This window comes from Panthera uncia (assembly GCF_023721935.1).
Source record: "Panthera uncia isolate 11264 chromosome A1 unlocalized genomic scaffold, Puncia_PCG_1.0 HiC_scaffold_17, whole genome shotgun sequence".
Lineage (NCBI taxonomy): Eukaryota > Metazoa > Chordata > Mammalia > Carnivora > Felidae > Panthera > Panthera uncia.
The window spans coordinates 50,940,225-50,966,731 of NW_026057577.1; the positions used below are offsets into that span (position 1 = coordinate 50,940,225).

At 41.0% G+C, this 26,507-nt stretch overlaps 1 long non-coding RNA gene across 1 annotated transcript in view; it reads right to left on the reverse strand.

The window, feature by feature from the left end:
- LOC125935702 (uncharacterized) overlaps positions 1 to 26,507 on the reverse strand; it is a 43,916-nt gene that overhangs the window by 14,217 nt on the left and 3,192 nt on the right. Inside the window, exon 3 of the long non-coding RNA XR_007461768.1 lies at positions 25,496 to 25,608. This is a non-coding gene — a long non-coding RNA (uncharacterized LOC125935702). The remainder of the gene's footprint in view (positions 1 to 25,495; positions 25,609 to 26,507) is intronic.

A 26,507-nucleotide genomic window follows, 5' to 3' on the forward strand; every position in this document is an offset into this window, starting at 1 on the left:
ATGGCTTTGAATGACACACTGGACCGGATGGACTTAACAGACATATTCAGAACATTTCATCCTAAAGCAGCAGAATACACATTCTTCTCAAGTGCACATGGAACATTCTCCAGAAAAGATCACATACTAGAACACAAATCAGCCCTCAACAAGTACAAAAAAATCGCAATGCATGCATATTTTCAGACCCCAACAATATGAAACTCCAAATCAACCACAAGAAAAAATTTGGAAAGATAACAAATACTTGGAGACTAAAGAACATCCTGCTAAAGAATGAATGGGCTAACCAAGAAGTTAAAGAGAAAATTAAAAAGTACTTGGGAGCCAATGAAAATGATAACACCACAACCCAAAACCTCTGTGATGCAGCAAAGGCAGTCATAAGAGGGAAGTATACAGCAATCCAGGCCTTCCTAAAGGAGAAGTAAAGGTCTCAGATACACAACCTAACCTTATACCTTAAAGAGCTGTAAAAAAACAGCAAATAAAACCCAAACAGTAGAACAGATCATTGAAACAAGGCGCTGGTTCTTTGAAAGATTTAACAAAATTGATAAACCATTAGCCAATTTGATCAAAGAGAAAAAGGAAAGGACTCAAATAAAATCAAGAATGAAAGAGGAGAGATCACAATCAACACAGCAGAAATACAAACAATAAGAGAATATTATAAGCAATTATATGCCAACAAAATGGGCCATATGGAAGAAATGGGCAAATTCCTAGAAACATGTAAACTACCAAAACTGAAACAGGAAGAAATAGAAAATTTGAACAGACCCATAACCACTAAAGAAATTGATTTAGTAATCAAAAATCTCCCACAAAACAAGACTCCAGGGCCAGGCGGTTTTCCAGGGGAATTCTACCAAACATTTAAAGAAGAGTTAATACCTATTCTTTTGAAGCTGTTCCAAAAAAATAGAAATGGAAGGAGAACTTCCAAACTCATCCTATGAAGCCAACATTACCTGGATTCCAAAACCAGACAAAGACCCCACTAAAAAGGAGAACCACAAACCAATTTCCCTGATGAACATGCATGTAAACATCCTCAACAAGATACTAGCCAACCAGATCCAGCAATACATAAAAAGAAATATTCACTACGACCAAGTGCGATCTATACCTGGGATGCAGGGCTGGTTCAATATCTGCAAAACAATCAATGTGATACATCACATCAATAAAAGAAAGGACAAGAACCACACGATCCTCTCATTAGATGCAGAGAAAGCATTTGACAAAATACAGCATCCTTTCTTAATAAAAACCCTCAAGAAAGTAGGAGTATAAGGATCATACCTCAAAGTCATAAAAGCTATATATGAAAGGCTCACTGTTAATATCATAGTTGATGGGGAAAAACTGAGAGCTTTCCACCTAAAGTCAGGAACATGACAGGGACGTCCACTCTCACCGCTGTTTTCAACATAGATTGAAAGTCTTAGCCTCAGCAATCAGACAACACAAAGGAATAAAAGGCATCCATATCAGCCAGGAGGAAGTCAAACTTTCACTCTTCGCAGATGACATAATACTCTATATAGAAAACCCAAAAGATTCCACCAAAAAACTGCTAGAACTGATCCATGATTCAGCAAAGTCACAGGATATAAAATCAATGCACAGAAATCAGTTGCATTCCTATACACCAAAAATTTAGCAACAGAAAGAGAAATCAAGGAATCGATCCCATTTATAATTGCACTAAAAACCATAAAATACCTAGGAATAATCCCAACCAAAGAGGTAAAAAAAATCTATACACTGAAAACTATAGAAAGCTTATTAAAGAAATTGAAGAAAACACACAAAAAAAGGAAAAATATTTCATGCTCCTGTACTGAAAGAACAAATATTGTTAAAATGTCGATACTACCTAAAGTGATCTACATATTCAATGCAATCCCGGTCAAAATAACACCTGCATTCTTCACAGAGCTAGAACAAACAATCCTAAAATTTGTATGGAACCAGAAAAGACCCCGAATAGCCAAAGCAATCTTGAAAAAGAAAACCAAAGCTGGAGGCATCACAATCCCAGACTCCAAGCTGTATTACAAAGCTGTAATCATCAAGACAGTATGGTATTGGCACAAAAACAGACACTCAGAAAAATGGAACAGAATAGAGAACCCAGAAATGGGCTCACAAACATATGGCCAACTAATGTTTGACAAAGCAGGAAAGAATACCCAATGGAATAAAGACAATCTCTTCAGCTAGTGGTGCTGGGAAAACTGGACAGCGACAGGCAGAAAAATGAACCTGGACCACTTTCTCACACCATACACAAAAATAAACTCAAAATGGATGAAAGACCTAAATGCAAGACAGGAAGCCATCAAAATCATCGAGGAGAAGACAGGCAACAATATCTTTGACCTTGGCCACAGCAACTTCTTACTCAACACGTCTCCAGAGGCAAGGGAAACAAAAGCAAAAATGAACTACTGGGACCTCATCAAAATAAAAAGCTTCTGCACAGCAAAGGAAACAATCTTATAGCAAAACTAAAAGGCAACCGACAGAATGGGAGAAGATATTTGCAAATGATATATCAGATAAAGGGTTAGTATTGAAAATCTATAAAGAACTTACCAAACTCAACACCTAAAAACAAATCATGCAGTGAAGAAATGGACAAAAAACATGAATAGACACTTCTCCAAAGAAGACATCCAGATGGCCGACTAACACATGAAAAAATGCTCAATATCACTCATCATCAGGGAAATACAAATCAAAACCACAATGAGATACCACCTCACACCTGTCAGAATGGCTAACATTAACAACTCAGGCAACAACAGATATTGGCGAGGATGCAGAGAAAGAGCATCTATTTGCATTCCTGGTGGGAATGCAAGCTGGTGCAGCCACTCTGGAAAACAGTATGGAGGTTCCTCAAAAAACTAAAAACAGAACTACCCTACGACCCAGCAATTGCACTATTAGGTATTTATCCAAGGGATACAGGTGTGCTGTTTCGAAGGGGCACATGCACCCCAATGTATATAGCAGCACTATCGACAATACCCAAAGTATGTAAAGAGCCCAAAATGTAAAGAGCCCAAATGTCCATCAACTGATGAATGGATAAGGAAGATGTGGTATATATATATATATATATATATATATATATATATATATAAAATGGAGTATTACTGAGCAATCAAAAAGAATGAAATCTTACCATTTGCAACCACGTGAATGGAACTACAGTGTATTATGCTAAGCGAAATTAGTCAGAGAAAGACAAATATCATATAAGTTCACTCAAATGAGGACTTGAAGATACAAAACAGATGAACCTAAGGGAAGGGAAGCAAAAATAACATAAAAACAGGGAGGGGGGCAAAACATAAGAGACTCTTAAATATGGAGAAAACAGAGGGCTGCTGGAGGGGTTGTGGGAGGGGGGATGGTCTAAATGGGTAAGGGGCAGTAAGGAATCTACTCCTGAAATCATTGTTGCACTATATGCTAACTAATTTGAATGTAAATTTAAAAATTAATTAATTACTTAATTTTTTTAAAACAAGAATAGAAAGTCTCTCTCCCAATCCTGACCCCAGGCCCCTAAGTATCCACCTGCACCTCACCCACCAAAGCGAGCACTGTACTACCTTCTTGTATGTCTTGATTTTTGTGCATGCACCATGCACTCATTAGCTGTCTGATAAAGCCTACGGATGCCCTTGAGAATAATGTTTGAAAATATGTAAAATAAAATACAGAGAATTAAAAAGAAACCAATTATATTGAAATATGGTTCTATCTCCGAAGCACGTAGGGTTCCATGGACTCCAGAATAAGAGCCTCTGCTCTTAGTTCCCATGTGTACAAGCATATTTATAGGCATTGCTCCTCCCACAAATGGTAGCACGTCTTCTGCAGTGGGTACTGCTGGAGCTCTGCCCAGACCTCCTGTACAGCCAGCTCACCCATTGCCTGGCTGCTGTGAGTGATGGCTTCTAGTGGCTCACAGCTGCCCTCTCCTGAAGGGAATCCTCTCCCCACCCTCCAGCCCGTGACATACCACAGCCAACACAGGGGTAAAAGGTTGGACGACTCTGTGGTGCAATTCACTCTTCTGTGCTTCCCGTGGGATCCAGCTAAAGCTGATGTCCATTCAGACCATCTCCTTGCTTAGCTTTCCCCCCTCCCCTTGCCCCATTCTCCCACTCCCACAGCCCCTCCTAAAAGCATAAGCATCCCTGTCTAACTCTTTGATTCTAGAAATCCTGATGCCAGACCCATATTTACCTTCCCTTACCTTGACATTTCCAGTTATTGATTCCTTGGAAAGGATTCCATATCTGTACATATGGATCTGCCACATTCTTTTAACAGCCACATACTATTCCATTAAATGGATTTACCATAATTAATTTAGCACATTTCCAGCACAATCATTTCCAAAATTTCTCTCTGGGAACTTAAAAAATTCAATTTTTACACATTTAAATGTGATTACTGCCTTGCCATATTTTAAGTATCTAGTTAGTTGCTGAGAAGCCTTTCTTCAACTTCATTAGCTATAAAACTTTAGTCCTTTGCTATTTTTTGGAATAAAGCTTTATTCTCAGGGCAATTTATCTTTAAATTTGACAAGCTATAAAGATTCAGCTGGCCCTTCCATCTCCCAGTCCCCACAGCCAAAGCATATTCGCACCCAATCAAGGACCCTTCTCCATTCTAAACAGCGAAAAAGTAGGAGCTGCAAACACGGACCCTCAAATCACTGGGCATCGATGCCTTCCTCCCCACCAGTGAGAGAAGCAGACACCTCTTGAGTCTGGTAGGAACCCCCAGGCCCCTTGCCGTCTCACACATGACTCCCCACAGCAAACACCCATTCCCAAGGACAGCACAGTCTAAACCCACAAGGGGACAAGAAGCAGTTCCTCTCTGCATCCCCAAGAAAGGTGGATTTGTCCCCCCCCACCTCCCACCTCCCCATTCCCCTCCTCCCTCACCACCCCACACCATCCCTACAACCGCCCCCATCCCACCCCACCCCAGTGACCCTTGTTTCTGCTTTTATATGAGGTCGAACTGTGCCTTCTGAAGAGACTTCCTCTATGCAGGAATTTCCCCTAATCTCTGTTCCACTTCCCCAAGATTGAAACCAGAACTCTTCCCACCTAGCAGCTGCTCACAGTGTGCACGGTGATTAAACCAAGAGCAGAGCAACACGAGGAAGCAGGTGCCGCTAGGAAGCCATTTTCTAGCCAGGAAGGAAGAGAGGGACTGGGAGGGGGATCTGGAGACCCCCATGCTCGATTTCACTCAAAATCAGGGAAATGCAAAACAAATCAAGAGAAATATTTTTTTCTACCTATCAGACTGGCAAAGGTGGAAATGTCCAATGAACTACATTAGTGTGAACGTGGGAAAACACGCTGCCAGTGGGAGAATAAACAGGTACAACCTCCATGGAGAGAACCGGGCCATAAACTATCTAGTGTGAAATGCAAAACCCCTGACCCAGCAATTTCACTAATTGGAACTTATCCTATAGATCAGAGTCCAGCACACCTTTTCTTTAAAAAGCCAGGTAGTAAGTATTTTGGGCTTCCACGCCATGTATTTCTGTTGCAATTACTCACCCCTGCTGTTGTAGCATGAAAGCAGCCACAGGCAATATGTAAACAAACAGGCATGGCTGTGTGCCAATAAAACTTTATTTACAAAAACAAATGGCAGTTTGAAATTGTCCCACAGGCTACAAATTGCCAACCTCTGCCAGGTTTTCTAGCATGTATATACAAAAACATGTATATTATATTCTTCATAGCAACAACCTAAGAATGGAAGCCACCTTGATGTCCACCAAGAGAGGCCTGGATAAGTAAATTTGACTACATCCTTTCAGTGGAATACTTGTAGCCAGTAAGAAGGAGGCAGCTCTATGTGTACTGATAAGGGTGATACCCAAAATATATCAATTTTTTTAATGCAAGGTGGAGAACAGGGTATGCTTCCATTTTTTATTAAAAATGTATATGTTTGGGGTGCCTGGGTGGCTCAGTCAATTGACCATCCAACTTCAGCTCAGGTCATGATCTCACAGGTTGTGAGTTCGAGCCCCATGTCAGCACAGAGCCTGCTTCAGATCCTCTCTCTCTCTCTCTCTCTCTCTCTCTCTCTCTCTCTCAAATAAACATTTTTAAAAAATCTTTAAAAATATTTATACATGTGGGGGTGCCTGGATGCCTCAGTCGGTTAAGCATCTGACTTCAACTCAGGTAGTAATCTCATGGTTGGTGAGTTCGAGTACCGAATCAGGTGAGCTTGAGCCCTGCCTGGAGTAAAACATGAGCTCTGCCTCTCTCTCTCTCTCTCTCTCTCTCTCCTCCTCCTCCTCCCCCCCTCCCCCTCCTCCTCTCTCTCTCCCCCCTTTCTCTCTCTCTCTCCCTCTCTGCCCCTTGTGGGATTCTCTCTCTCCCTCTCTCTCTCTGCCCCTCACTCGTGCCCTGTCTCTCTCTTTCTCTCTCTCTGTCTCTCAAAAAAAGGGATATAGATATACATAGATAGATAGATAGATAGATAGATACACACATACTTGTATATGTATGTTTGCTTATCTAAGCATAACACATATCTGAAAGGACACACAAGAGGGTTGGGGAAGGAAACCAGGTGATGAACAGGAGTATGAAGGAGACTTTTATTCACTGTCTGCCCTTCTGTGCCCTTTGAATCACATACCATGTGCTTCACCAATGAAGGGCAAATAAACACAATTTAATTTTTTAATTGCATGTGCACTTATAGTACTGTTCTGGATCACCAAGTATAGACCGAAAAATAAAGTGGGGCCTCTGGGTAGCAGACCTAGCTATTTCCAAAGTCCCCTCTCATGGCCAGAGGCTATGGTGTCTGTCAAAGAGCACCGTGGTGGGAATCCAGAGACCTGGCTCCAAGTCCAGCCTCTGTTACCAACTCAGTACTGCCCTGGGCCAGTCAAACTCATTGTCCTGCCCACCCCTTTCCTCTTCTGTAAAATGCTGGCAATAGTGCTTTTGAGCTATGTAATATAAAATAATATTACTGTTACTGGGGAAATCTCTTAATGCCTCTGGGCCACTTTCTTCATCTGCAAAATCAGAAAGTTGGACAAAATGAGGATTTTCACTGTCAAATGCATGATCCCATTAATACACAAAGTGGTCATTTACAAAAATTCAGGCAGAATCATGAAGTTGGCAACCTAGTAGGGATCGCTTCTTGCTTATCTCAATGGAATGACTTCCAAATCCAAAAAAGAAAATAAGATATCTGTTTGCACATAGAGATCCAGTCCAACCTGGAGGCGGGAAATGTCCAAGGACACCACCTCTCTTTCCTTGGCCAGCAGACCCAGCAGTTGTCACATTCAGGAAACTTTTTTTTTTTTTTAGCTGCCACTGCATATAGAACATAGCCCATCGGAAAAAAAAATGTAGGAAATGTCACTTACAAAGAGAGATACACTATTGGTGTCAAACAATAGATTCATGAGAGCTGGCAGGAGAAAGAAATGGAAGGGTCCTGCTCAGGGGAGCCATACAGGGAGGGCCCTGCCCTGTCCTGACTTCTGGCCTCTGCTAAGAGCTACCATTTGTATTGTTTCAGGAACTCCAGGGAGATGACAGGACAGTGATGAGGAAGATCAGGGCTGCACTATCCTCCCATTTCTGAGAATTTCTGGTTATTGTTAAACAAAAGTTTGGAGAAGTTAAACTGACAGGAAATAACACGTGTGTTGACTTATAAGGTGGCAAATGTTGTGAAATCCTTTTTCAGAAAAGGCCAACCAGAGGAGAATGTGCCGATGTGATAAGGAGCACAGCTCTTAAGACCATCTCAGTGGGTGAGAAGTCTCTGTTTTCCTTCCTCATTTCCATGAGCTCGGGAGTATACACTCAGATGCTTTGTAAAGAATCTTGCAGAGATTCTTCATGTCCCTGACTTCCAAGAACCTTTTGTTCATGAATAAACCATTTTTGGCCCCTCAATCTTAGAACCAAAGCATCCAGTCAAATCTAAGAGATTTTAACAAATTGCAGACTCTACCTGAAAATGCAGAGAGCACAGTGGGGATATATCCCCAGAAATGATAGGCCGGGACAGGCAGGGAGGGAATGGGAGGCCATAAGGCAGCAGAAGAAAAGGAAGGTGAGATTTCAAATGTGAATTAGAGAATTGCACTTTCTCTTTGAGTGGTGGACGAAATATTCATTGAATCAGGACATCAGGGTTTGGTGAAAAAATGGGTAGATTATGGGGCAACTAGAAAGAGGATGACAAAGAGAAAAGAAAAGAAGAAAAAAGAGAAAGTGAATTCAGTATAAGAATTTGCTATGAGAGGGGCGCCTGGGTGGCTCAGTCAGTTGAGAGTCTGACTCTTGATTTTGGCTCATGTCATGTCATGGAATCGAGCTTCAAGTTGGGCTCTGCACTGACAGCATGGAGCCTCCTTGGGATTCTCTCTCTCCTTCTCTCTTTGTCCCTCCCCTGCATTCTCTCTCTCCCTCTGCCCCCCCCTTTCTCTCTCAAAATAATAAATAAACATTAAAAAAAGAATTTGCTATGAGAAAGACAAATACCATATGATTTCACTTGTATGTGGAATCTAAAAAACAAAACAAACTAGAAAGACTCACAAATACAGGGAACAAGCTGGTTCTGGTATGGGCAAAATAGGTGAAGGGGATTAAGAGGTACAAACTTCCAGATATGAATAAGTCACCTGGATGAAAATAACGTTGTGTGGTGACAGATGGTGACCACACTTACTATGGTGAGCATTATGTAACATATAGAATTGTTGAATCACTATGTTGTACACCTGAAACTAATATAGCATTGTATAGCAACTATATTTCAAAAATGAAAATTTTTTAAAAAGAATTTGCTGTTTACTCACTTTGGGGGCTGCCTAATACAGAGAAAGTTCCTGATGGGGGACTCTGGGCTAGAACAGGCAAACCCTGATGAGGTAGGGGGCTGAGAGAGAACATTCCAAAGAACCAGAACCCAAGGGTGTCCTACAATTTAACTCAATTATGACACTACCCTACTGAAGACTGCATTAGATCCCACAGGTGAGGGGCTCAGTACGATAAGACTGCTCCCCATTTCAGATGCCAATTGCAGATAGATGGTTCCCACATTACCCAAACCTCTGTCTCACTTGGATTACAAGCTGGAGGGTCCCATGACCTTCTCCCCCTTGGATTTGATTCTTTGCTAGAATGGCTCGCAGAACGCAGAGAAACACTTATATTTACCAGTTTGTTAAAGACTATGATAAAGGATACAGATGAACAGCCAGATGAGATACATGGGGGAGGCCTGGGAAGGTCCTGAGCACAGGGGCTTCTGTCCCCATGGACCTGGGGTGTGTCACCCTCCCATTGTGGATGTGTTCTCTCACCTGGAAGCTCCCCAAATCCCATATGATTGGGATTTTTATGGAGGCCTTCTCACATAGGCATGATTAATTATTAACTCTATTTCTAGTCCCTTTCCCATCTCAGGAGAATAGGGGGTAAGGCTAAAAACTCCAAGCTTCTAATCAGGGGTTGGTCTTTCTAGTGACCAGTTCCCATCCAGGATCCATCCAGGAGCTTCATTAGAACAAAAGACACTCCTATCACCCAGGAAATGCCAAGGGATTTAGTACCCTGCTTCAGGAACTGGGATCAAAGACAAATACTAGAACAAGAGATGCTCCTAACACACTTATCATTTAGGAAATCACAAAGGGCTTAGGAGCTGTGGGCCAGGAACCAGGTGTAGAGACTAATATATGTTTTCTATCACCTCACAGTAACTTACATCCAATTTTACAATTTTTTTAGTGTCTATTTATTTTTGAGAGACAGAGAGACAGAGCATGAGTGGGAGAACAGAGAGAGAGGGAAACACAGAATCCGAAGCAGGCTCCAGGCTCTGAGCTGTCAGCTCAAACGCACAAACCATGAGATCATGACCTGAGCCAAAGTCGGACACTTAACCAACTGAGCCATCCAGGTGCCCCCAATTTTAAATCAATTTGCTAAATACCAAAAATGTTGACTAACTCACAATTCCCTGAAAATTCTAGTGGTCTACTGTAAACGTTTTACATATTTTTTTAATTTCTGAATGTTTATTTATTTTTGGGAGTGAAAGAGAGACAGAGCACAAGTAGGGAAGGGGCAGAGAGAGAGAGAGACACAGAATCCGAAGCAGGCTCCAGGCTCTGAGCTGTCAGCACAGAGCCCAACGTAGGCTTGAACCCACGAACCACAAGATCATGACTTGAGGTGAGTCAGATGCTTAACTGACTGAGCCACCCAGGCACTCCATATATATTTTTTATTTTTAAGTAATCTCTGCACCCACTGTGGGGCTCAAACTCACAACCCCGAGATGAAGAGTCACATGCTCTACCAACTGAGCCAGCCAGGTGCCTCTACTATAAACTTTTAAATGTTAATGATGACAATTTGAAATTATATAGGAGCAAAAAGCTTAACCGCAGGGCCAGATACATAATTTGTGGAACGCTTGATCTATTTTCCACCTTTCATCTCTAACAAGGAGAAGGATTATTGGACAGAAAATAGTAATAACAAGCATTCAGATGAGAGACCTAAAAACCCAAACTGATGGACAGAGTACAAGAGAGCACCTGGGTTCACGACATCAGCGCAAACCTCCTACCCCAACAAACTACATCCCAGTCTACTACTAGAAGAACATGGTGATAAAATGAGCTGCTGTTCGTTATCTCTGAAGCATCTTAGAAAATGGGGCAACGATGGACAATGCAATTCTCAGACAGGCTATTGAACATCACTTTGAACACAGAGAGGAGGACCGGAAGCACTTAAACATGCCCAGGAGTCAGGAAGGACAAGTCAGAATTTAATGAATTAACAGCACTTCCCTTCCTTTTTTTTTTTTTTTTTTTTTTAAACTCTGCCAGACTGGTAAATCAGAGAAAGCTGTCAAGGCTGTGCTTCAGCATTTTAGCTCAGTGTTTGACAGAGACATCCACCTGTGAACAAGATGGAGGAGTGTGGTCCAGATAACCACAAAGATAGATGGTAATTATGAATCCATGGCAACCCAGAGTCCCTAGACTCTGTCTTCAGCCTCGTCCTGTTCATTGAGTAGGTAGCTGAGTGTATAGCCAGCTTGCTTTTCCTCTGCCTTGATGACTGGGAGAGGTAGCCAATATATTGAATGGCAGAGTGAAGATTCAATGGCCATAAAAACAAGCTAGATTTAACAATGAAAACTTTGAAATAAACGTAAAACACTACACTTACATTTTTTTAATGCATAAGAGTCAGAAAAACGTGACTATGCTTCAAATCAAACACGGTGGGTTTTACCTCTTGCTTTTATTTCTTCTCTTTCCCAAAACCTACCAAAACAGGGGTGGCTGGCTGGCTCAGTCAGTAGAGCATGTGACTCTTGATGTCGGGGTTGTAGGTTCGAGCCCCACGTTGGGTGTAGAGATTACTTAAAATCTTTGGGAGGCGCCTGGGTGGTTCAGTCAGGTAAGCATCCAACTCCAGATTTTGTCTCAGGTCATGAGCTCACAGTTGGGAGATTGAGCCCCGCCTCGGGATCTGCGCTGACAGTGAGGAGCCTGATTGGGATTCTCACTCTCCCTCTCCCTGCCCCTCTCCCACCTGTTCTCTCTCTCTCTCTCTCTATCTCTCTCCCTCTTTCTCTCTCAAACTTAATAAATAAACATTTAAAAAATAAAATAAAATCTTTGGGGCGCCTAGGTGGCTCAGGCAGTTAAGTGTCCAACTCTTGATTTCAGCTCAAGTCATGATTTCAGGGTCCCTGAGATGCAGCCCTGAGTCAGGAAACAGCCAGAGCCTGCTTGGGATTCTCTCTCTCTCTCTCTCTCTCTCTCTCTCTCTTTCTCTCTCTCTCTCCCTGCCCGCCCCCCTGGCTTGTGCTCTCTTTCTCTCAAAATAAGTAAATACACTTTAAAAAATAAAATTAAATAAACTCTTTTTTAAAAACCTACCAAAACAGGGGCGCCTGGGTGGCTCAGTCGGTTAAGCCTCCGACTCCAGCTCAGGTCATGATCTCACAGTCCGTGAGTTCGAGCCCTGCATCGGGCTCTGTGCTGACAGCTCGGAGTCTGGAGCCTGCTTCAGATTCTGTGTCTCCCTCTCTCTGTCCCTCCCCCATTCATGCTCTGTCTCAAAAACAAATAAATATTAAAAAAAAAACTACCAAAACAACAGTAAATGAATGTTTTTTAATAAAAGCATAAACCCACAAGCACAAAAAGGAGTGAGGAGAAAAAGAGGACAGGAGATATAGGCAGTAATTTGAAACATGGAAAGCAAAGGAACTGAATTGGCAGAACCCATCAATGAAGTGCCTGCAAAGAGGGATACACTGAGAATGAAGCAAATTCATGTCAAACAACCTTGAAAAGGCTTGGGACTAGGAGGCCCAGGTACTGCAGAAGGGAGTGGGGAACCACAGAGTGAAAAGTAGCATTATGTGGAGGGCCTGGGTGGCTCAGTTGGTTAAGCGACCGACTTCAGCTCAGGTCACGATCTCACGGTTGGTGAGTTCGAGCCCCGCGTCGGGCTCTGTGCTGACAGCTCAGAGTCTGGAGCCTGCTTCAGATTCTGTGTCTCCCCCTCTCTCTGCCCCTCCCCTGCTCACGCTCTGTGTCTGTCTCTCAATAATAAATAAAAAACGTTAAAAAAAATTTTTTTTAAAGTAGCATTATGTGAAAATATGAATAGAATGAACTGCTTGGTGAGAGTGTGTTTCCATTCACTGAAGTTAGAAAACCACTAATCAAATAATTTATACAAGTGAGTGGGTGGCTCAGTCGGTTAAGCGACCAACTTTAGCTCAGGTCATGATCTCGTGGTTCTTGAGTTGGAGCTTGGCCTCAGGCTCTACGCTGATGGTTCAGAGCCTGGAGCCTGCTTCAGATTCTGGCCCACGCTTTCTGCCCCTCCCCCATTCGTGCTCTGTCTCTGTCTCAAAAAATACAAAAAGAAACGTTAAAAAAATTTTTTTAATTGATTCAAGCTTTCAGTAGAAAGCTGGATCCTTTGAAGTCCCATCCTCTCTAAAATCCTGTGATTCTAATCATTCATTAGACAGGTCTCCAATAGATTTTAAGAACTTCTGCATGTAGTTCCTAGAAGTTTCCTATAGGTGGCACTGTGGTAAAAGATAAAGCAGCAAACTACATCTACCTGGTTCTTGCAGGCTACAGTAGAGTATGTATGGTAATACCTAATAACTAGAATGTTTCTGAGTTTTAAAAAATCAGAAGCCTGAACCCAAAAATCAGAAGCCTAGAACACCTAGGTACAATAGTGCCAGTGACCCATGAGCCCTTGTGTGCATTAATTTGTCATCCTTCTCAGCTCTGGCCATGTGCCTTATTTCATATCTCAGCTGTGACATTTCTTTTCAATCTATTTGTCACTCTTGGATAGTAAAAGAAATGATAATGCAAAGCATCTGCTCCTTCACGTCTCAAAAGTGTCCTGCCTCATCATGCGCACCTTTTACTTCCAAGCTCCTGGGAGTGTGGCGTCCTACAAGCTTTATCCCCCTTGATTTAAAGAGTAATAATAATAAATAAGAACAGAAGAAAAAACTTCTTTTTCCAGCACAAGTTCAGACCAGGGTCTCAAATATGATTGTCTCTGGCTGTCTTCCCTTTCCACAGCTAAAGGAGATTTATGCTTTGCTTCTTACAAATTAATCACTTAATTAATATCTAGCTCTTCCTGACAAATTTTGCTATTCATCAAAGCTATAAATTTTGGTTTCTTTATTTCTCTTTTCTGTTTCAAACTTACAAGGTCCATGAGGAATATCTGCTTCTCATCAAGGAACATCTCCATGAATTCCATAGATTCAGATAATTCTGCTCCTACATTCAGGTCACAATTCCATGAAAACTTCTAACATTAGGAATCTATAAAACTGTCAGATACGCTCATTTTTGGCATACCTTGCCTCTGGGCTTTTCAAACTATATATATTTTTTTCTAAATGCCATTAATAAACCCTAAAACTCCAGACTGCCTTTTTTTATGCTGGGTTTAGTGTACCTGACAAAAAATTATGAGTTGAGCAGTAAAAAAAAATCCCACATTCATTCTTTCAGTGATTAGATTTTCAATAGAAATGGTACCCTTGGGGCACCTGGCTGGCTCAGTCAGTAGAGCATAAGACTCTTGATCCCAAGGTTGTAAGTTCGAGCCCCACGTTTGGGTGTAGAGATTACAAAGGAAGGAAGGAAGGAAGGAAGGAAGGAAGGAAGGAAGGAAGGAAGGAAATGGCACTCTTACACCCTATTTCAAGTATGTATCCTAACAGCCTTGGTCAGTTATAGGCACAGGCCTCCAATATCTGATTGAGTCTGTTCGTATTATTTGTGGTTTTTTCGACAGTGCCCTCTTTAATGTGATCTGAAGAATATGCTGTCGTAGCTCACAATATTTCCCATCTGTTTTAATTCTTATACCAACTTTCTAGACTTAGTCTTTCTGTCCTTCTCTGGAGAGAACAGAAATAATTTATTTTATATTTGGAGCAATTAAGAAGCACTTACAGAAACACCTTTGAATTGTCCCACAGAAAGAACCGTGGCACCTGGCTAGGTAGTCCTCCAACTTAATTATTCCTATGGTTTCTCAGCATTTCCAAGATTATCAGTGTACGTGAACACCCATTCTACCACCATATCACCAAATGGAAAACTTTCAAAGGAATGCTATGCATGTGACCTACAGATCCTGCTAGGTTTATTTTGTTTCTTATCTTATTTATAGCACATACTTAAGTCCTTAAGTAGCTTATAAAACAGGAAAGTGCTCTAGTGATCCTTGTAATCTACTGCTATCAGGCAAATTGCAGAGCTTTACAAAAAATGAAAGAATTTAAACTTTGTGGATTTCAGATTCAAATTCAGCATTCAAGCGTCCACGCAAGCCAAATTCACTACTGCTGTGATGGAAGTGTGTCCTGAGTAACCCTAAGGATGAAACAAACCAGGGTCTCGGTCTGTATTTCATGCATCTTGTTACAGATGTGGCTGGTGTAGGGACCAAGGCAGGATGCCCCCAAGATGGGTCACTCTGACATGAAGATTACTCTGAACTGAAGACAACTGAGATCCTACAGGTTCAAGAGAAACTTTTGCCTCTCCCTTAACCACATAGTAGAATCTAAATTATTTCCAGAATAAGGGTTATTAACAGAGGTAAATTTCATCTGAGTGACCCATCTGTCTGACAAGGCAAACCTCTGATTACCAAATATTTGCTCTTCTTATTGCCCTGTGAAGTGCATTCCTTTCCCCTGAAATCCCAGACCCCTACTTCTTTCTCCTTAGGTCAGGATGACATATATACCTCATTCTGCCTATCTTTGGAATCTCCATGTCTGTGTGGATTCCCTGTACATACCCTATCAAATTTGATTTCCTCTTGTCTTGTGTCAATTTGATTCTTAGTCCAACCAGAAGGACCTTGAAGACAACAAGGATGCTTGCTCCCCAACACAAGCATAACACCAGAATGAAGGAGAAGCTTCCAGAGCTGATGAAAGAGCTTCTCAAGAAAGAATAAAAGTTTTTGTTTCTAAGGGGAAAAAAAAATGACTTGAGCCTATACTTACTTCAAGAAAATTTGCAACGAGCTTTAACACATACATTAAGCAAAAACAACTTAACAGACGCTCCAGAATTAGTTTCTCATTAGAGCACATCAAGGGGTGCTAGGTCTCTCCAAAAGTCTGCTCAAAAAAGACTCTGAAGATTTCCCCAATTTATGTCTGTTATGAAGTTCATCTTCCCGTGTTTCTAATAAAACTAAAACCAGAACTATGAAGCTAATGTTGAGGAGAAAAAATTTCCCTTCTTCCTTTCTAGGTTCTTTGTCTGGCCTAATAGTTAAATAGACATAAAAGAGATTCACAGGAGAAAAACAAATTTAATTACATGTATCCTGGAGCCCCACAATGACACAAGACTGAAAGGCAGTCATGCAGTTGAGGCTTACAAACCAACATGAGCTAAGGAAAAGGGGGTACGGTCCTGAGACTTCAAAGGGAAGGAAGACAAGTAACAGGAATACAGAAGGGCAAATGTGTGGTAAACAGAAGTTTGCCAGGCCATGCATATTAGTCTTTTCCTTGTAAAAAGTTATCTCTGGCTATAGCTTTCTTCCTGGTACAAGCTCCCTCTCTAAATTCTTTTAGGCAGATAAGGGAGAGGTAAAAAGCTTTCCCTGAGTCTGTTGGGTCTTGATCACCTTCAGCTCAAAATAATCCACATGCCAAAATGGCACATTTTGGAGTGGTATATTCTTCTCCCTTTCAATAACAACTTTGACTAGGCTTCTGTATGATTATAGCATATGAAGTGTAATTATATATAGTATTTTATTGTGACCTGCTTGGTCAATGTAAACAATTTGGAAAGCTTAACACTTTACAAATATAGTGTTTTGGGATGACTTCTTTAAAAAGAAAGGGGCACCTGGGTGGCTCAGTCGGTTGAGTGTCCAACTTCAGCTCAGGTCATGATCTGAGGTTCGTGGGTTCGAGCCCCACTTTAAGCTCTGTGCTGACAGCTCAGAGCCTGAAGCCTGCTTTGGATTCTGAGTCTCTCTTTCTCTCTGTCCCTTCTCCTCTCATGCTTTCTGTCTCTCTCTCAAAATAAATAATTTTTAAGAAACATTAAGAAAAATAAATAAAAAGAAATCAAGCCCCAAAGCAAGGGTGACACCTCCCTTCACTACTTTTGTTTCCACGAGAAACTAAGATTCAGTTTGATGTACATCAATTTAAAGAAACTTTTCTGGGGGTCCCTGGCTGGCTCAGTCATTTGAGCTTCTGACTTTCGCTTTTGGCTCAGGTCATGATCTCACAGTCTGTGGGATCGAGCCCTGTGTTGGGCTTCTGCGCGGGCAGTGCAGAGCCTGCTTGGGATTCTGTCTCTCCCTCTCTCTGCTTCTCCCCTGTTTGTGCTTTCTCTTTCTGTCTCTTTCTCTCAAAATAAATAAATAAACTTTAGAAAAAAAATTTTAAATAATTAGTTATGAAGTGTTCATAAGTTTTAACTCTGAGTAAATCAAAGTATATTACGATGAAAACAAAGTAGGCTGTGAGCTCCCAAAATTCAGCTGCATGCAAAGGAATAAAGTAAGCACCTCTGAAAAGGAGGAGGTATTCAGCAGATCTGCTAGACGCAGGAAAAAGCCAAACACAAACTAGTTTTAGGAAACAGCATATATAACCAGCCTGTGAAATGGGTGCTAGGCAGAACAGTATGCACAATTTTTTTTTTAACATTCATTTATTTTTGAGATAGAAAGAGAAACAGAGCACGAATGGGGGAGGGGCAGAGAGAGGGAGACACAGAATCCGAAGCAGGCTCCAGGCTCTGAGCTGTCAATACAGAGCCCGACTCAGGGCTCGAACTCACAAACCGTGAGATCATGACCTGAGCCGAGGTCAAAGGGTTAGCCGACTGAGCCATCCAGGTGCCCCAAGTATACACAATTTTTTATTGACAATAGATCGGGCTAGAAACCTGCTTCCTTCTCTAATCATTCCCCAGTCATTCCTGCTTCACTCTTCTTGCCCCAGTCTGGCTTTTTGCAGCAAGTACTGTACAAATTCACGGAGAATTCTGTTGTATTACACTGTCCTCTAGTGGTTTCAAACAGTTCTCGTCTTCCTTTTCTAAGGGCAGTTTTTATCACAGAGCCACACAGAACATATGGTGTTAAAAAAAAAAAAAAATACCTGTTAAATGGACTGGAATGAATGGCAGAGACCCTATGATGACCATGACTAGATAACCTTGTTCAGCTTCCACGAGAGAATGGGTACCCAGGTAATTTAGGCTCAGGTTCCTTACACCATCTTTGACTTTCCTTGAAAGAGGATAATGCTGTGGTTTTTGCCTTTGCCTCTAGTTCAGGTTCAAGGACCTCCAGTGTAACCTTTTTGGGTAGTATAGCCTGGGAATGCAAAATTTCAAAAAATTATAACTTCACGTTCTCTATTGATCAGAACAACGGTACACAGTTGACGTGTTAGAAGCTGGTCTCTGTTCCAGAACATTGTAACTGCAAGGCATTTCAAGTGAGCCTTCACATCTCAGTCATGTCTGAAATGTGAACAGCTCACTTACTAAATAAGGAAACTGTCTACACTAAAGACCCATTAATCTTTCTTTTGTCTGTTTGGTATATTGTGTGTTTGGGTTTGGACTTTTTGTTTTTACTTTATGTAGAATTCAACAACTGTTTATTGCTTCTGCTATGTGCAAGGCACCCTGATGATCATTCTGGGGGTGTGGGGGGGGGAGGAGTGTAAGTGGGACATACCCTTGCCCTCAAAGTGCCTACAGTGTAGGGACAAACCAGAGTTCACACAGATTCTACATAACCAGTATTTCAAAGTGCCCAAGAGAGGGGAGCCTGGCTAGCTCAGTTGATGGAGCAGATGACTCTTGATCTCAGAGTTATGACTTCAAGCCCCACATTGGGTATAGAGGTTACTTAAAAATAAATAAAATCTTGGGGTACCTGGGTTGCTCAGATGGTTAAGTGTCCACCTCTTTTTTATATTTTTTTTAATAGTTATTTATTTATTTTTGAAAGCAAGAGAGAAAGAGAGAAACAGAGCATGCGGGTGCAAAGGAGGGCAGAGAGAGAGAGGGAGACACAGAATCCAAAGCAGGCTACCGGATCTGAGCTATCAGCACAAAGCACATGGGGCTCAAACTCAGGAACAGTGAGATCACGACCTGAGCCAAAGTCAGATATTCAACTATTTGAGCCACCCAGGCACCCCAAGCCTCCAGCTCTTGATATCAGCTCAGATCATGATCTTCAGGTTCATGGCACTGAGCCCTGCATCGGGCTCTGCACTGATAGTGTGGAGCCTGCTTGGGATTCTCTCCTCTTTCTGTCCCTCCCCAGCTCATGCTTGTGCTCTCTTTCTCAAAATAAATGAACATAAAATTAAAAAAATAAATAAAATTAAATCTTTTTTAAAAGTGCCCCAAGAGAGTGATAGAAAGGTAGTTTTAAGGAGTTCCAAAAAGGAAGGGGTTCCCTCTTAAATAATCTTCTTTGAATGTATGGCACCTGTCACTCCTGATTGAAGACCATTCAATAGCAAACAAACCACAGCGAATTAACAATGACTGAGAGCTAATATCATCTCTCTGTAATGAAATTGTAACTAAGGACAAAATTTTCCACACCTGTTCTTCAGGAAACAAAAATACTACTGGATTTCAACTCAGAAAAAAAAAAATCACTCAATAAATACTGGCTTTAAGATACTTTACCAGGTACAAGAAAAGAAAAAAATAAGATATTGACCCTGACCCAAAAGTAGTACAGAAAAGTTGCTTAAAATTAGCAATCATGCAATGTATCAGAACTGAGATCTTGTGAACAACCTTCCCATCTAAACTGAGCTATTTTTTTGAAGTTTTATTTAAAGAATGTATAAATACCTGGGTATTAGTATTGGGTTTATGGGTTTCTTTTATATTTTATCTTTTTTTGCTGGAAGAAAATGTTACGAAACATTGGCTAACAAAGGAATGGTATTTGCATAATATAAAGAACTCCTACAATTCAGTTTAACAATACAAATCACCTGGGGCATCTGGGTGGCTCAGTCCGTTGAGCATCTGACTCTTGATTTTGGCTCAGGGTCGTGGGATCCAGCCTCCCCTGAGGTGTCCTGCTTGAGATCCTATCGTTCCTTCTGCCCCCTCTCCCCCACTTGTTCTCTCTTTCTCTCTAAATAATAATAATAATAATAATAATAATAATAATAATAATAATGGACGCCTGAGTGGCTCAGTCATTTAAGCATCCCACTTGGGCTCAGGTCATGATCTTGTGGTTCCTGAGTTTGAGCCCCACATTGGGCTCTGTGTTGACAGCTCAGAGCCTGGGGCCTGCTTCAGATTCTGTGTCTCCTCTCTCTGCCCTTCCCCTGTTTGCGCTCTATCTCTTTCTCTCTGTCTCTCAAAAATAAATAAACATTTTTAAAAATTTTTAATAAAATAAAACATCTTTTAAAAATAGCAATGACACGGGGTGCCTGGTTGGCTCAGTCGGTTAAGCGTCCAACTTCGGCTCAGGTCATGATCTCGTGGTCTGTGAGTTCGAGCCCCACATCAGCCTCTGTGCTGACAGCTCAGAGCCTGAAGTCTGCTTCGGATTCTGTGTGCCCTTCTCGCTCTGCCCCTCCCCTGCTCATGCTCTGTCTCTCTCTGTCTCAAAAATAAATAAAACATTTAAAAAAAATTTTTTTTAAATAACAATGACACACAAAAAGTTTTAACAATAAAATTGCCCCAAATCCTTGCCCTTTTATTTATTTTTATTTTTAGAGTATCAAAAAATACATTCCAAACTTTTAAATAATACCTTTATTAAGATGTAATTCACAGGGCACCTGGGTGACTGTCAGTTAAGCATCCAACTTTGGCTCAGGTCATGATCTCACAGTTTCTGAGTTGAGCCCCATGTAGGGCTGTCAGTGCACAACCCACTTGTCCCCTTCTCTCTCTGCCCCTCCCCAACTCATGCCCACTCGCACTCTCTCTCTCTGTCTCTAAAATAAATAAACATAAAAAAATTTTTTTCAGGGGCGCTGGGGTAGCTCAGTTGGTTGAGTATCTGACTTCAGCTCAGGTCATGATCTCATGGTTCATGAGTTCGAGCCCTGCATTGGGCTCTGTGCTGACAGCTCAGAGCCTGCTTCAGATTCTGTGTCTCACTCTCTGTCTGACCCTCCCTGGCTCACACACTCTCTCTCTCTCAAAAATAAATAAACACTAAAAAAAATTTTTTTAAATTTTTTAAAGATGTAATTCATCTACCATCCAATTCTCCTATTTAAAGCATACAATTAAATGGTTTTCAGTATATTCACAGAGTTGTACAGCTATCACCACAATCAATATTAGAACCTTTTTATTGCCCCCAAAAGAAACACTACCCTTTAGCCATCACTCCCTAGCCTTAGGCAATCATTAACCTACATTATATATAGATTTGCTTGTTGTGTACATTACATATAAATGGAATCATACAATATGTGCCCTTCTGTGATTGATTTCTTTCACTTACATGTTTTCAAGATTCATCCATGTTGTAGCCTCTACATAAGACTCTTACCAGACATATGGTTGCAAATATTTTCTCCTATTCTGTGAATTATCTTTTCACTTTGCTGATAGTGCCCTTTTGAAGCACAAAATTTTTAATCTTAATGAAGTCTCACTTACTCTTCCTTTTGCATCTTTTTTTAAGTAGGCTCCACATGAGACTTGAATTCATGACCCTGAGATTGAGTCAGATACTCTACCAACTGAGTCAGCCAGGCACCTCTATCTTTTTCTTTTTCTTTTTCTTTTTTAATCTTTTTATCTTTTTCTTTGGTTGCTTGTGCTTTTGTTATAGCCAAGAAACCATGACCTAATCCAAGGTCATAAAGATCTATATCTATATTTTATTCTAACAGATTTATAGTTTTAGCTCTCAAATTTAGATTTTTAAATATTTGAAATTAATTTTTGTCCAAGGTGTGAGGTAGGGATTCAGATTCATTTTTTTGCTTATGAATATCCAGTTGTCCCAACACCATTTGTTGGGAAGATCATTCAACCTCCAATGAGTTCTCTTGGCACCCTTGTTGAAATCAATTGAGTATTACATGTGAGGGTTTCTTCTTAGACTCTCAATTCTACTTCTTTGACTTATATATCTATTCTTATGCCAGTGCCACACAATTTTGATTATTGTATTTGTGTAGTACATTTTGAAATTGGAAAATGTGAGTCCTCCAACTTTGTTCTTTTTCTATATTATTTTGGCTATTTTAGGTTCCTTGAATTTCCATATAAATTTTAAGATTAGCTTGTCAATTTCTTCAAAAATCCAGCTAGAATTTTTACAGGGAGTGTACTGAATCTGTAAATCAATTTGGGGAATATGCCCACTTCAATAATATTAAACATGAACATGGACACCTTTCCATTTATTTATGTTCTCTTTAAAAAATTTTGTAACATTTATTTTTGAGAGAGAGAGAACAGAGAGAGCACAAGTAGGGGAGGGGCAGAGAGAGGGAGACAGAGGATCCAAAGCAGGCTCTGCACTGTGAGCAGAGACCTCAATGTGGGGCTCAAACCCATGAACTGTGAGATCTTGACCTAAACTGAAATCAAGAGTTGGCTGCTGGGGCGCCTGCATGGCTCAGTGGGTTAAGCATCCGACTTTAGCTCAAGTCATGATCTCACAGTTCGTGAGTTTGAGCCCCACATCAGCCTCTGTGCTCAGAGCCTGGAGCCTGCTTCAGATTCTGTGTCTCCCTCTCTCTCTCTGCCACTCCCCCACTCATGCTCTGCCTCTCTCTCTTTCTCTCTCTCAAAAATAAAAATAAACCTTAAAAAAAAAAAAAGAAAGAGTTGGCTGCTTAACCCACTGAGCTACCCAGGCATCCCAACTTAGGTTTTCTTTAATTGTTTTCAACATGATTCACAGTTTTCAAAATATATATTTTATACCTCCTTTGATTAAATTGATTCCTAAGTATTTTATTCTTTTGATGCTATTATAAACGGAATTGTTGAATTGTTTTCCTAATTTCATTTTTGGATTGTTCATTACAAACGTTTAGAAATGGGCACATGGGTGGCTCATTCAGTTAAGTGTCTAACTCTTGATTTCTTTTCTGGTCAGAATCTCACTGTTCTTGATATGGAGCACTGTGTTGGACTCTGCACTGACAGTGTAGAGCCTGCTTGGGATTCTCTCTCTCCTTCTTTCTCGGCCCCTCCTCAACTCATTCTCTCTCTCTCTCTCTCTCTCTCAAAATAAATAAATAAACTTAAAAAAATGTAGAGAAATGAAATTTATTTTTGTTTATTGATCTTGCATCCTGTAGCCTTGCTCAACTTGTTTATTTCTACCAATTTTTTTAGTTGGGTTCCTCATATTTTCTGCATGTAAGATCATGTCATCTATAAATACCAATATCTTTACTTCTCTCTTTCCAGTCTGAATACCTCAAGACCCCTGAATACCCACACCCCTCATGATAGTGTACTATGAATTTTTCTAATTAAATGATACGTAAAATTTTGGTGGGGGGAAGATGTGGCAAGAACCATGAAGGGACTAAGATGTTACTGTGCTTGCAAACTCACAATTAGCCTGCTACAGTTTCCTGAAGCCAGCAGAAGTCTGACCAAGACGCCTGGATCAGAGAAAAAGGACTTTGTTAACCACACAGGTAACATGAACCTCACGTTTGCATCACTTCATCTTGCCTCCCGCACCTTCAAGTCCCATGAGGGTGATGCCTCACAGCCTAAGTAGTTGCTAAGCATGCAACTGAAAGTTTAGGAAATTCCAGTCCTTTTTAGTCTGCTAGCCAACCTCCCCAACCCTTGTCTTAGAGTGAGCCTTTATCTTTTTTATCCTGATCAGCAATAAATCTTCCCTCTGCCCCAAAAGGAGTTATTACCTCTATATTCCAAGGCTGTTTGCTATACAAACATCCTTGAAAACATAGTCTCTAACAAAGGCTGTCAATGCCTTTGCTGAAAAGACACGCAGAAACACAAAAGGCCTATACAGAATTGTCTTTTGGCAAGATTCTTTTCAGTTTGTTTTCCCCCAAAGTGTGTTGCTATCAGCTGAGTTTCTCATCAGTTTGAGAAGAAAGATAATAATACTGTGTTTTCCTCCACTTTGGAATATAAGTGGTACTGGCACATAGTAGGCCTTCATTAAATATTTCCTTTTTGACAGCTGGGTGGATTAATGGATAAATGGAAGGATATATTCCTGAAACACATGGGGCATAATTAGTAAATGAATTCTTGAATGAAACTTCGAGATTCACAATAAAATTCTGATTTGCTAGTTGAAAATGTGCAAATATGAACTATATCTCTCCATCTCCTCATTTGCATCCTCCTCGTCACTCCTGTAGATAGTGTTTTTCATTTTTAACTGCCCACATTTAATGTCTGCTAAAAACATTACACAGAGTCCCTAACTGCTAAGAACTCAAATCCTTAAAACAACACACTACTTCCCTGTATAGCTTTGCAATGGTAGTGTGGAGCCTGTTATCTCTGAGAATATCGATATCAATATCTCTGAGAATTCCAACCCCAGTCTGCTTCCTACCCTGGTCAGGACAGATACGGAATTACTGAACATTGTCTTACTTTGCTTTTCTGACATCAAATAGAGGATAAAAATATGTTTGGCATCAGATAAAGTCCTTGTGTGAGTTTGGGGAAGCTTTCTCCACTAAGGTGCAACATATTAGGAGTTGATTTTTAGAAGCATGGTACTGTTTCTTGGTCTAAAGTAAAAAGCACTTAACAAAATCTATGTGCAGCTTATTGTTAGTCAGGGTTTGGTACCATATCAGCCGTACCATTCAGTGTTCTTAATTGCAAACCACCACCTCCAGTCTGACTAGTTCATGCAGGAATGTATCAAGGGATATTGGGTAATTCACGGAACCTTTGTAGGACCAGAGAGCCAGGCTCTGCCACTGGGCAACCAGAAGCAAGGTCCAACTACACCAGGGGGGTCACTTGGCCAACAACACCACGGTCATGCCGCTTGGCACCAGTGACCCCTAGGAATGGACACCAGAAGTTCTGCCATTGATGCTTTCAAAGTACTAAATGCCTCCTCCAGAGAAGAAAAAAAGTGTCCCCACTTGCTGCTTTCTCAGCTGAAGTTAAGTCACACTTGAATATGTCTGACTGATGAGACCCAGGTCATATACCAGAACCCTCGCTTCAAGGAAGTCTAGGCTATGAGTTTTCTGGTTTCAGCATTGGGACGGTAGAACACAGCACGTGGAAAATGACCAAAATATGTGTAATCTTATAGCGGATACTGTCAGTAAGGCCTTTGCCTATATGCCCTTGGATCCCTTTCCCATTATTACACATGCAAGGAGCACTCCTAACAACCAATACCATCCTCTCATTGTCAGAGAACTCTCAAAATATCCCAATTCCCTTGCATTATGGTCTGAATGTTTGTATTTCCCCAAGATTCCTATGTTGAAATGCTAACCCCCAAGGTGATGATATTAAGAGTTGGGTCTTAGGGAGGTTATTAGGTTATTACGTTCTGCCCTCATGATTCAGATTAGTGTCTTTATTTAAAAAAAAAACACATAGATGGGACATCTGGGTGGCTGTCAGTTGAGCATCCGACTTTGGCTCAGGTCATATCTCATGGTTCATGGGTTCAAGCCCCACATTGGGCTCTCTGCTATCAATATGGAGCCCATATCAGATCCTCTGTCCCCCCATCTCTCTGTACCTCCCCCACTCACGCTCTCTCTCAAAAATAAAAAAATAAACATTAAAACAAATACATAAAAAACACACAGAGAGCTAGCTCACCTCTCCCACCATGTGAGGACACAGCAAAAAGGTGACACCAGGAAGTGGATCTTCACTAGATACTAACACTGCCACTGCCAGCATCTTGATCTGGGATTTCTCAGCCTCCAAACCTAGGAGAAATAAATGGGTGTGGTTTATAAACCACCCAGTTTATGGTACTTTTGTTATAGCAGCCCAGACGCACTAAGACAGCTCACCTCCATCAGGACCCTCTGAGGTGTGATCTTCACGGTATCCAAGCTCCCCAGTGGGACTTTTCCTGATATCACATCCTTACTTGTCTTTCTTTCCTGTTCTCCTTCCCACTGTCCTGCTTTTCCTGGAGATATTTACTAGTAAGTCACTTTTATTCAAATTCTTACCTCAGAGTTTGCTTCTGGGAAATGCAACAAGTACCTGAAAGTGGACCTAGAATATGGTAAGCACTCAACAAAATTCATTGGAAGGAAGGAAGCTGGTGCTAAGTTGCCCCTTATGACAACGTCCACCATATTCTTTAATCAAGATTCCCACAAGTGGTTTATGAAACAGGCGCTCCCCATATGGTTCTCTTACTACATTGGAGTCAGTTGTCACTCATGCGATCAGGAAGAAAGGAGTAAAACAGCTGACACTGAAGGGCACTTTGCCATTCTAGGGGGTAGTCTTGCCTTACTAGTTATATAATAACTGACAATTTACTTAACCCTTTTTGAGTTTAACTCTGCAGCATAAAATAATGCCAACCTTGAAAGGATCTCAAAATTAAATGAGGGGTATCTGGGCAGCTCAGTCGGTTAAGCCTCTGATTCTTGTTTTCTGCTCAGGTCATGATCTCATAGTTTGTGAGTTTGAGCCCCACATTGGGGTCTGCACTGACAGTGTAGAGCCTGCTTGGGATTCTCTCTCTCTCTCTCTCTCTCTCTCTCTCTCTGCTCCTCCCCTGCCCATGCTGGCACTCTCTCTCTCTCTCTCTCTCTCTCCCTCTCTCAAAAATAAATAAATAAATAAACTTTAAAAATATTAATAA